The 10,383-nt window shown below is 39.5% G+C and overlaps 1 pseudogene; it reads right to left on the bottom strand.

Annotated features, from left to right (window-relative positions):
- Nucleotides 1-4,648: 4,648 nt before the first annotated feature.
- On the bottom strand, nucleotides 4,649-8,681 carry LOC139820573 (uncharacterized; annotated as a pseudogene).
- Nucleotides 8,682-10,383: the final 1,702 nt, after the last annotated feature.

The following is a 10,383-nucleotide window of genomic DNA, read 5'->3' as shown; positions in this document are numbered from 1 at the left end:
GATGAGACGTCAATGAGCTTCGCCCGATGAGAGACCTGAGAAATGTCGAGACACGTATGAGAAACACTGCAAGAGGCGAGAACGTTCGAGAAACGCGTTAGGACAACACTACGCGAATCGAGAGTCTACAATGTCATGTATTGAGCACGTGAAAATGTCTATTTACACTCGCGGGAGCGCGTGAACATGTTTTCGTAACACTCGCGAGCGCGCGGGAGAATGTCTGTCCTTCACTCGCGAAAGCGCGCGATAATGTCCACGTGGCATGTTGTGAAGAGTGAGTCCCAGTTGCGCACAGAATAAATCGGACACAGCAGGTTGAATGAATCGGACACAGTGTCGATCGGACACAGTAGGAAACGGACACACGGTGGTTGCAATCGGACACAGTGCGGATCGGACACAGTGTCGATCGGACACAGTAGGAAACGGACACAGTGCGGATCGGACACAGTGCGGATCGGACACAGTGTCGATCGGACACAGTAGGAAACGGACACACGGTGGTTGCAATCGGACACAGTGCAGATCGGACACAGTGCGGATCGGACACAGTGTCGATCGGACACAGTGTCGATCAGACACACGGTGGTTGCAATCGGACACAGTGCAGATCGGACACAGTGCGGATCGGACACAGTGTCGATCGGACACAGTAGGAAACGGACACAGTGCGGATCGGACACAGTGCGAATCGGACACAGTGTCGATCGGACACAGTAGGAAACGGACACACGGTGGTTGCAATCGGACACAGTGCAGATCGGACACAGTGTCGATCGGACACACGGTGGTTGCAATCGGACACAGTGCGGATCGGACACAGTAGGAAACGGACACAGTGCGGATCGGACACAGTGCGGATCGGACACAGTGTCGATCGGACACAGTAGGAAACGGACACACGGTGGTTGCAATCGGACACAGTGCAGATCGGACACAAGGCGGATCGGACACAGTGTCGATCGGACACACGGTGGTTGCAATCGGACACAGTGCAGATCGGACACAGTGCGGATCGGACACAGTAGCAATCGGACACAGTGCGGATCGGACACAGTGCGGATCGGACACAGTGCCGATCGGACACAGTGCCGATCGGACACAGTGGCGATAAGAAGTAATCTAATATATGTAAATCCTTTATTCAAGTAATCTATGTAACTCTTTATTCAATTATTCAATTAACTAAATTTTTACAATATGTGTTAAATTTTAGGTAAGTGTATTTATGTCACTTTGATACATTGATAATATAAACTTATTCCGTGACAGTTTTTCTAACCTCAATATAATATATATGTGATCAAATATGTGCGTGTGCGTGTGTGTGCGCGTGTGTGTGTGCGTGTGTGCGTGTGTGTGCGCGTGTGTGCGTGTGTGCGTGTGTGTGCGCGTGTGGGCGTGTGTGTGTGTGTGTGTGTGTGTGTGATTCGATTACAATGACTTTTATATAATTAGGGTAAACGATACAGTAATTGACAGCATAAGGTGATTGACACTGTTATATTTGTACCCATAATAGATGAACTGTTCATCGCGCGATTAATTGTAAGATACTGAAGACGACAGTTCTTTTTGATTACTTTACGTAAGTACTTTATGATTCATTGTGCGAGTAGTTTGTCTTCTACGGTACAAATATGTCATGTAAGTGTCAATCACTGTACCCTTGTCAATTACTGTACCGTTTACCCTACATAATGCCTATCGAATTATTTAAACATAATTGCTGTCACATATAGTACTAGAGTTGTTTAGGTTTATTTACTATATGTTTCAGGTGCCAAGGAAGGACATGTCTTGTGGATCACTCGCAGTTCATAGAAGATTCAGTTTAGTTCAACAAAAGTCGATAAATCCATTTGCAAAATATGAGATTCTTTTAAGCGACGATTTATTTTTACTGTCTTCGCTACTAGAACCTTGTATAATGTTATGGAGTTTCTTCAAATTTATTGCAGCATAATTCCTTTAATGTTCATAAATTCTATAAAAAATTATAAATATTACGCTTATTCAGAATTAAATTACATAAAATAAAGTCCAAATGTTACAATGTGGACTATAATATTAACGGTGAAACCATATTTGCTATTTACATCTTTCTCCTGTCTCTAACATAGATTTAATACTTTCACACGCATAGGTATACGCACGTGCACGCACACACATGTAAACAGCAAAAATGATTTTATCGTTAACATTATGTGTAATATCAATATTATTAATATTTACGTTACGCATATAATATTAATATTATATGCATAATGTTTGCACTTTACTGTGTAATTTAATTCTAAAGCGTAGTTTAGAGCAATTTTATAGAGCGCGTGTGTGTATAAAACTAGATTAATCAATAATCAAACTATTAAATTTTTACACAATACTCGAATTGTATTGTAAGCAGGATTGAAAGTCAAAATACAAGTAATTTATTTACAAAACATAAGTAATTTATTCACAAAACAATTAAAACTATTGCAACTTATATATATTGCACAATAAAATAAACCTTAATTCTATATCCTTTAGAGTACGAGAATGAAACAAAACTTATTTTTTTAAACATAGCTCACATTTGAAAAGCAGTACGTACGCCCGTTCTTTCTTGTTTAAAACAAAACATAAAACAAAATCCTATTATTAATTAACGTAAAATACACTTATAAGAAAAAATTATTTTGGTATGATTGCACTCTACCTTACAACATTGTGAAAAACTAACAATAGTTTCAGATTAGCTTGCATACAGTCTTTTATACGTAGTACATAATGCTTAACACATACATTGTCACGACTTTTTACCCGTTCGGGCGCAAAGCCGGATCAAAAGGGAGTTGCGGGAGAGTAGGATGTTAGGCCCCTCCGACGGATCTCTCGCACGAGCCGAATTTCTGACGCGAACGTGAGTGTTGGGCGCCAGACGCGGTATCCCGCGTCCACTAACGCGAAAATCACAAAATTATCGAGATGTTGACCGTAATGGATCGGCGTGCGAGAAATCGACCAGCTCAGCGTAATACTCAGGGACGAAGGTGATATAGGGCAGCGCGAATTGTGACGGGTGACACAGAAATTACGAACTCACACAATTAATAACAAAAGAGATTAACATTTATTGTAGAGAGAGAATTAGCTCACGAAATTGCTCTACCAAATTAAAGAACAGTTGGTTCATTGCCAATCAAACGAAATAATACAGACGTGATCGGTCGTGAGCGTGAAATACTAATCCGAAAATACTTGTAGACAGAAAGGTAATAATTTTTAATAACAATTCAAAACTTACTCGACTACGAACACTAAAACTTAACTCCATAAAGTCCGAGGGGTCGCGATTGCACAAAATTCTGTCGCCAAGGTAGAGTGTCCCCGAAATACGAGGCGCAATATAATACAACGGCGGGCCAATGATTAAGCCCGAACGCGACAGATAACGCGAAATATTTAGGTTTTCTCGCGACGAGAAAATCATCAACGCGAGAATGATACTGTACTCCGTCTGACGAGTTTTTACGGGACGTACGCCCCACGCAGGAGAGCACGTAATTCAACGCGAGGAAAGAGTGCTTTTCGATGAGAATCGCGCTAAACCAGCGCCGTGCTGTATAACGCAATAACTTCGTGACTGACTTACAAACTAACGCGGGGTAAACTAAATCTAACGCAATAGATAATGAACTTACATACTAACGCAAGGGAAAACTAAATTTACGCAGGGAAAAATATTTCCACGGGGAAAACGCGCACTTGACCGCAAGCGCACGAAATTACTGAAACGGCGTAACGTAGAAGAATCATTCTCGACGAATAAATTACGATCACGAGAGTCGCGCGTGACGCACAGCCGGGTAGCCCGGATTACCGTCGCCGAATACGCGATCGCGACCAGAGATACCGCGAGAATATTCGCGAATTACCGAGTCACGATACCTATCGCGATCTCCAGGATGTTCACGCAACGAGTACCGTTTCTTGGCCACGAGACCATCCCGAAGCCCTTCGCTCTCGTTCTCGATCGCTAACGCAATTACGAGGTCTCTAGTACGCGAATACTCTATACGAGAGCGTGGCCCGGGGGGGCGGTGTCGTGGCTTACATTATCGCAAACTAATGCGAGGCAACCTCACCGGTACGATGCTTCCTCCAGGAGTCTCCTCCGCCGTCGTCAAGGTCGTCGCGAGAGAGAGAACAAGCGCCAGGTGCGCGACAGAGTCGATCAGGACGTGCTCGGAAAAATGCGTGCGTGCGGTCCCAAAGGTGGCTCACCAATCATCGCGGAAGTGCGCTCGATAGCGGCATCGATATAACGCCCCTAGCGGGACGTGCGCGACCCTTCCGCGCGATAAGCGGACCAATGAGCGATGAGCTCGCAGGCTCGCGAGGGAGCCGCTAGCGGGGTTATCGACCGTGGATTCGGCGGGGCGTTTGAACGTGCCCTTCCGCTCGCGGGGTCCTTCCGGATTCCCCGATGCAACAGGCGAGGCGATGACTCCCGCGGTGTCCTCTGGCTTGACTCGGGGGCGGTGGCCATCCACCCCCAGAGTCCGTCTGGCCTGGGAGGACTGCAGGCAGGCCCGGCGCCGGGCCCCTGCGATGCACAGGTTCGCCTGCCGTTGTTGGTGCGCAGCGCACGCGTCTCACGCCGTCCCTCGCTTAAGTAGCGGTCCTCGTAACTAGGGCTCCTTGCCTTCGACATCTCGTTTCGGGTCCTCGTTATTCCGCTTTCCTTTCGGCTCCCGTAATCCCTGCCATCTTCGGTGTGGCGCTGTGGAACTCCAACTCGTCGGGGTGAGGCGCCACGCAATATCGCAATAAGAAAAAAAAGAAAAATTAATCATCTAATCGTAAATTTAATACGCCCCTGGAGATCGAAATCGATTCGTGAGCCGTCCTCGGGCGCGCAATCCGGGCCTTGTGACGGCGGCGGGGCGCTGCCACGCCGCGGCGAAACCGCAACGTCACAACATATAATACCGTTACATTAAAAACGAATCTTTCAAAGTATGGCCGACAAATGTCTCCGATTGAATATTAAAAGTTATAGGCAATCCTAAATGTTCATATATTTAGAATAAGATGTAAATTTGTTTACGACATATACACTTTGTAGACCGTTGAAATTTCTTCTTTGCAAATCGGACATTTTTTAACATTATCATTCTCGCGCATAATATGATTAGCACATTCTTCACAACAACAGATATGACCGCACGGTATGAAAACTTGATTCGCTTCAGCATCAATGCAAGCAGTGCACATACGGTCAGATCTCTTCGTTTCTCGATTTTCTTTGCACGTTTCCAGAGAATGTCTTTCGACTTTGTGATAGGGTACACAGTCGCTTTCTAAGGTACTTTCTTGATCTTCGTACCAATATCCAAAATCATCTTCTGGAATGTTATAAATGCGTTCTGAAAAATTTCGAAACGATGTGTTATACTATATAACAATCAAACTATATTTTTAGTGTTCTTACTGTTTACTAAAATATGTCATATATCTAACTTATACCTTCGTCAAATTCATTATTAGATTGTGATAAATTGGAAATGTTATTTGTATTTTGTGTGTCTTCCGTTGTAATTATCGGATTAGCTGAAGTAAAATTTCTTGTGTTGTTGATTGTGACATCCATATCAGTTGCATTTTCGGAAGTGAATTGTTCGTCTTGTAACTGCTCATTGTCAACAGAATCTTGTCTTTGCACTAATGTAAGTAAATCTCCGGAAATGTTTGCATTTATATTACTGTTAGCAATTCTCAGAGCTACAAAATTGTTTTAAGAGATACGAATTAATAGTAGAGTAATATATAAATATAATACTCGTGATGTAATATTAATTAAAATACATACGTTCCTCCGATGTAGAATTGCAACTTTCTGACAGAAAATCGGTACAAATTTCATAATTATCGTTTTCACTGGTTATAATTTCTGTAATGCAAGAGTCTTGGTTAAAAAATCTAATTGAATTAGATGAAAGAAGTCAATATATAATCATATCGCTTTTAAAAATAAAAAATATATTAAAATCACAAATATCAGATTGTTCATAAAATATTCTAGGTAAGTTTATTGTAAGTTATCGCTTTAATAAATCATATTTCTATTCATAAAAATGTATGTATTTAGTTCGTTAATATTTTATTTATAAAGTTACTAATATTCTACATAATTTTTATAGAAAAGTACATATATTTTAAAAAATATGTAATTTTTTAAGTACGACTAGTACTAACATACATATAATAAAGATAAAAAAAATAGAATACTTTTGCGTCAGTAGAAACGTATACCTCTGATTAATGCGATAGTTTTTTTACAATAAACTTATATTTTATTGAGGATATAAAATGATATTTATTAGTAAAAATATTTGAATGCTTTAACTTCTTTTTGTGTGATTCTATCGAACATCAAAATCAAAAAAATTTATGTTTTATACACGTTTGTAATATATTTCTGAATTTCAAAAAATAATTACCTTCGTCAATCATGTCCAAATTATATAAATAAGTTTCATGAAAGTGACTAAATGATTCTAAAAACTCTAACAGTGGTAATCTGTAAGAAATAAATAATTATTTTTAGATATTAGCATTAACATACAATTAACTGTAGAAACTAATTTTTCATAGATTTAGTTGCAATTTTCTGTAACTGATATATTACCTATTTTCTACAAGATCCTTCTGTTTCTGCAGTATTATATTATTTCTTTCTCTATTAGCTCGAGTTTGAGGTCTACGTGCCTAAAGATTATTTTGTAAGCGACGAAGATCAATTTCTTGATCAATAATTACTTTTTTCAAATTTTCTGTAACATAAAGTAAATAAAGTAGATATATTATTTCTAATTTACTACTATATTATAACATAAAATACTCACCAATAAATATCCATACATTTGGATGTCTACTCCCGAATTTCTTTGAAATCGTGTTATAAAAACTCTCAACAATATTATTTGTACGAACAGGACAGCCATATACAGAGACTTTATTTGCTGCGGGCAACCATGTTTTACGTAAATAAGACATAAATTGTAATATCATAGGGTAGTCACCAGATATGGTATCAGCTATATATTGTAATAGTGTAAAGCTTTGTTCAAATAAACTGGCTGGTATTAATGGTATAGACATAACCATCGTTATTAATCTTCTTGGGGCATTTTTCAAACCAAGTTGCCGCCATTTGCGCAGCACAGCCTTCGAGTTTAAAAAAAGGAGCAAGTTTTAAAAATTTAATAAATAAGAATCCTCACATGAATAAATAATATAACTCAGTAAAAATAATAAATTATTTTAAATTGACTTACTTGGTTGTAATGAAACCAGCATCCTTTCAAATTGGCTTTGGGGAAACATTTATGAAGGACTTTATTTGTTGCGCGTTCATAATCCCCCATTATTTTGACATTATTTTTTACGTCTGGAACAATTTCAATTATTTTCTCCCATATTGCTTGATAAAGAGCAAATGTTCATTTCTCACATAATATAAAGAAAACAGCAATACCCTATTATCAAAAATCATGACAACAAGTTAAAATAAAATCGATGGATCCAGATGTATGTACATAAAATAAAATCGAGCAGTTAGTTTGTGTTCGTTTTTATGTATTTAAATTAGCTGTTTTATTTTATGTACATCTGCCTTTATTCATAAGAAAAATATGTAATAAAAATGTATAACATACTGTATTTTTATAACGTATGTGTACAGTATATAATTGAATCATGTACGGATGGCGGGGGACAACCTGTAAATGATAAATAACTTAAAACTCTATAATAATATAATATAATAAAATTTAAATATGAAAAATAATAAAATTTTTCTTTTATTATATAAGCGATTATCTTAGAAATATTATTAACGAATATAAAAGTATTAATGCATTCAAAAATTAAAAAAAATATTTTTTTTTAAAGAAGCACCTTACCGAAAATGTTCCATCAACAAAAATTTCTGTAGCTGTTTTCAAGGCATTAATAAGTACATCGTTCGAAAATATAGCAGCCATGCTACCATCCTGTGCAACTACACTTCCTTTATAAAACTCTTTAATCCATTCATATTTAATTAAAGCAGCACATAAGGCTTGAAAGGTACATGGTATAGGAGGTCTTTGTTTAGCTCGTTCTCGAGCCATTACACTTTTCATAGAATTAAATGATATATGTGCAGCTACTTCTAGATTTCTAAAATTATTACAAATAAGTGGATTAATAATACCAAATTAAATTTCTAATTAAATTTATAACAGTACAAAACAACATACGTTCGAGAAACGTTATCAAAAATCTCCTTCAGTGGCAGAAGCGATTCTCGTGATAAACGTAACATTTCGTTCTGCAATTTAGACTTTTCCAATTTTTTAGTATCTGGTGGATGTTGATGTAAAGTTTGCACACGTACTTGCCCATCAATTATCTTTGCCATACCACAACATCCTGTTGCACGACGTATTGAACATCTATATCTGTTCTTTATCCGCTTATCAATATTATATGTGTATCCATCATGTATATAAATGAAAGTTCCCTTTTGTTTACCGCTAACGGTCTCCATGTTGTACTGAAATATATTATAGGCACGTTTAGCGGACGAAAAGCAGCTCAGTGAGACCAAAGCAAAGAGCGAACGAAACGTGAGAACGTTGAGCAAAAACGCGGGAATGTAGCTGGCGGAAAGGGCCACTTTCACCAAGCTCCGGTTAATCAAATATCGAATCGTCCTAGTAACTTTGCAGGATGCCAACTGAAGCTGCTGTCGCTTTGACGGTTAAAGGTGGAAGCACATAAAATTGCAGGAGCCATAAGCAAAACGCAGAAGCCATATGCGCATGCGCTATGGTATCTGCCTGTATTCTGCCCATGGCTGTGGCTTCTGAATTTTCAATCTACATAAACTATGCTTATGTATTTTTATGTAGATTGAAAATTCAGAAGCCATGGGCAGTATGCAGACACCATAGCGCATGCGCATATGACTTCTGCATTCGTGTTCATGGCTCCTGCAATTTTATGTGCTTCCACCTTAAGGGCTAATTTCACCAACGTCGGTTAAGCCCGTATAAGATTACGCATTGGAGAATGGAAATTGAGGGAGCGGTCCCATGATGCGGATATCCATAGCGGAACAGAACGCACGGATCTAGCGCGACCAATCACAGACATTCTGCTTTCAGCGAAAAGTCTATGATTGGTGGCGCAGGGTCCGCAAATTCCGTTCCGCTATGGATTTCCGCATCATGGGACCGTTCTCTATGGGAGCGGTCCCATGGTGCGGAGTGTGCGTAATGCGGAATTGGCGGAACGCTCGTGATTGGTTGGACACTCTGTATGTACGCTCATTCCGCAGTTTTTCCGATCCGCAATCCGCAGTGAATACACGGAATTGTAAATAACGCAATGCTATTTGGAGCTAAATAACGCAATGTTATTTAGAGTCGAATGTCAGGTGAAATTGATTCACGAATAGCGTATTCCTTAGCAATAGTTGATCCCACTAATGTTAATAATTTCTCAAATAATTGAGGTGATATTCTGAAATAATCTACATATATATTTCTCTGTGTCGTCAATTGTCATTTCCTTCACAAGATTATCACTCGCTCCCATAATTATGTGTCCCATAATTATGGCATAAACTTTCGTGAGCAGGTAGAGCGGACGAAACTGAGCCGAAAAGTCCTCTACCATTTTGTAATTTTCGCAATAGTTTACGAGATATAAATGTTTAAAAATCGCCGTGTTAGCCCGGCCCTTCGCCAAATACAAGCACGCGGCGAGATACGACCGCCCAGCGTCGGCATCCGAGGAGTTGTTTACTACGCGCGGCAATGCCTACAAATGGCAGTTCTGAGCTGCGATTGTCCCCCTGTTTTTTATCAACAACTCCTCGCGATCTTGGAAACAATGACGCTGGGCGGTCGTATCTCGCCGCGTGCTTGTATTTGGCGAAGGGCCGGGCTAACACGGCGATTTTTAAACATTTATATCTCGTAAACTATTGCGAAAATTACAAAATGGTAGAGGACTTTTCGGCTCAGTTTCGTCCGCTTTACCTGCTCACGAGAGTTTATGCCATAATTATGGGACACCCTGTATATATATATAAGGGAAGGGGGGGTAGCCCCGGCCAGTGGGTAGCCCCGGACATCATTGAAATTCAAGTATACCGCGTATCTATGGCCATTGTTTAAACATTCTGCATATGTCGAGATACGCAGAAGGGCATACTAGAATGTTTAAACAATGGCCGTAGATACGCGGTATACTTGAATTTCAATAATGTCCGGGCTACCCACTGGCCGGGGCTACCCCCTGTTTCCCTATATATATATATATATATATATATATATATAT

This window comes from Temnothorax longispinosus, chromosome 10 (assembly GCF_030848805.1).
Source record: "Temnothorax longispinosus isolate EJ_2023e chromosome 10, Tlon_JGU_v1, whole genome shotgun sequence".
NCBI classification, from domain to species: domain Eukaryota; kingdom Metazoa; phylum Arthropoda; class Insecta; order Hymenoptera; family Formicidae; genus Temnothorax; species Temnothorax longispinosus.
This window is presented reverse-complemented; position numbering and strand designations above follow the sequence as displayed.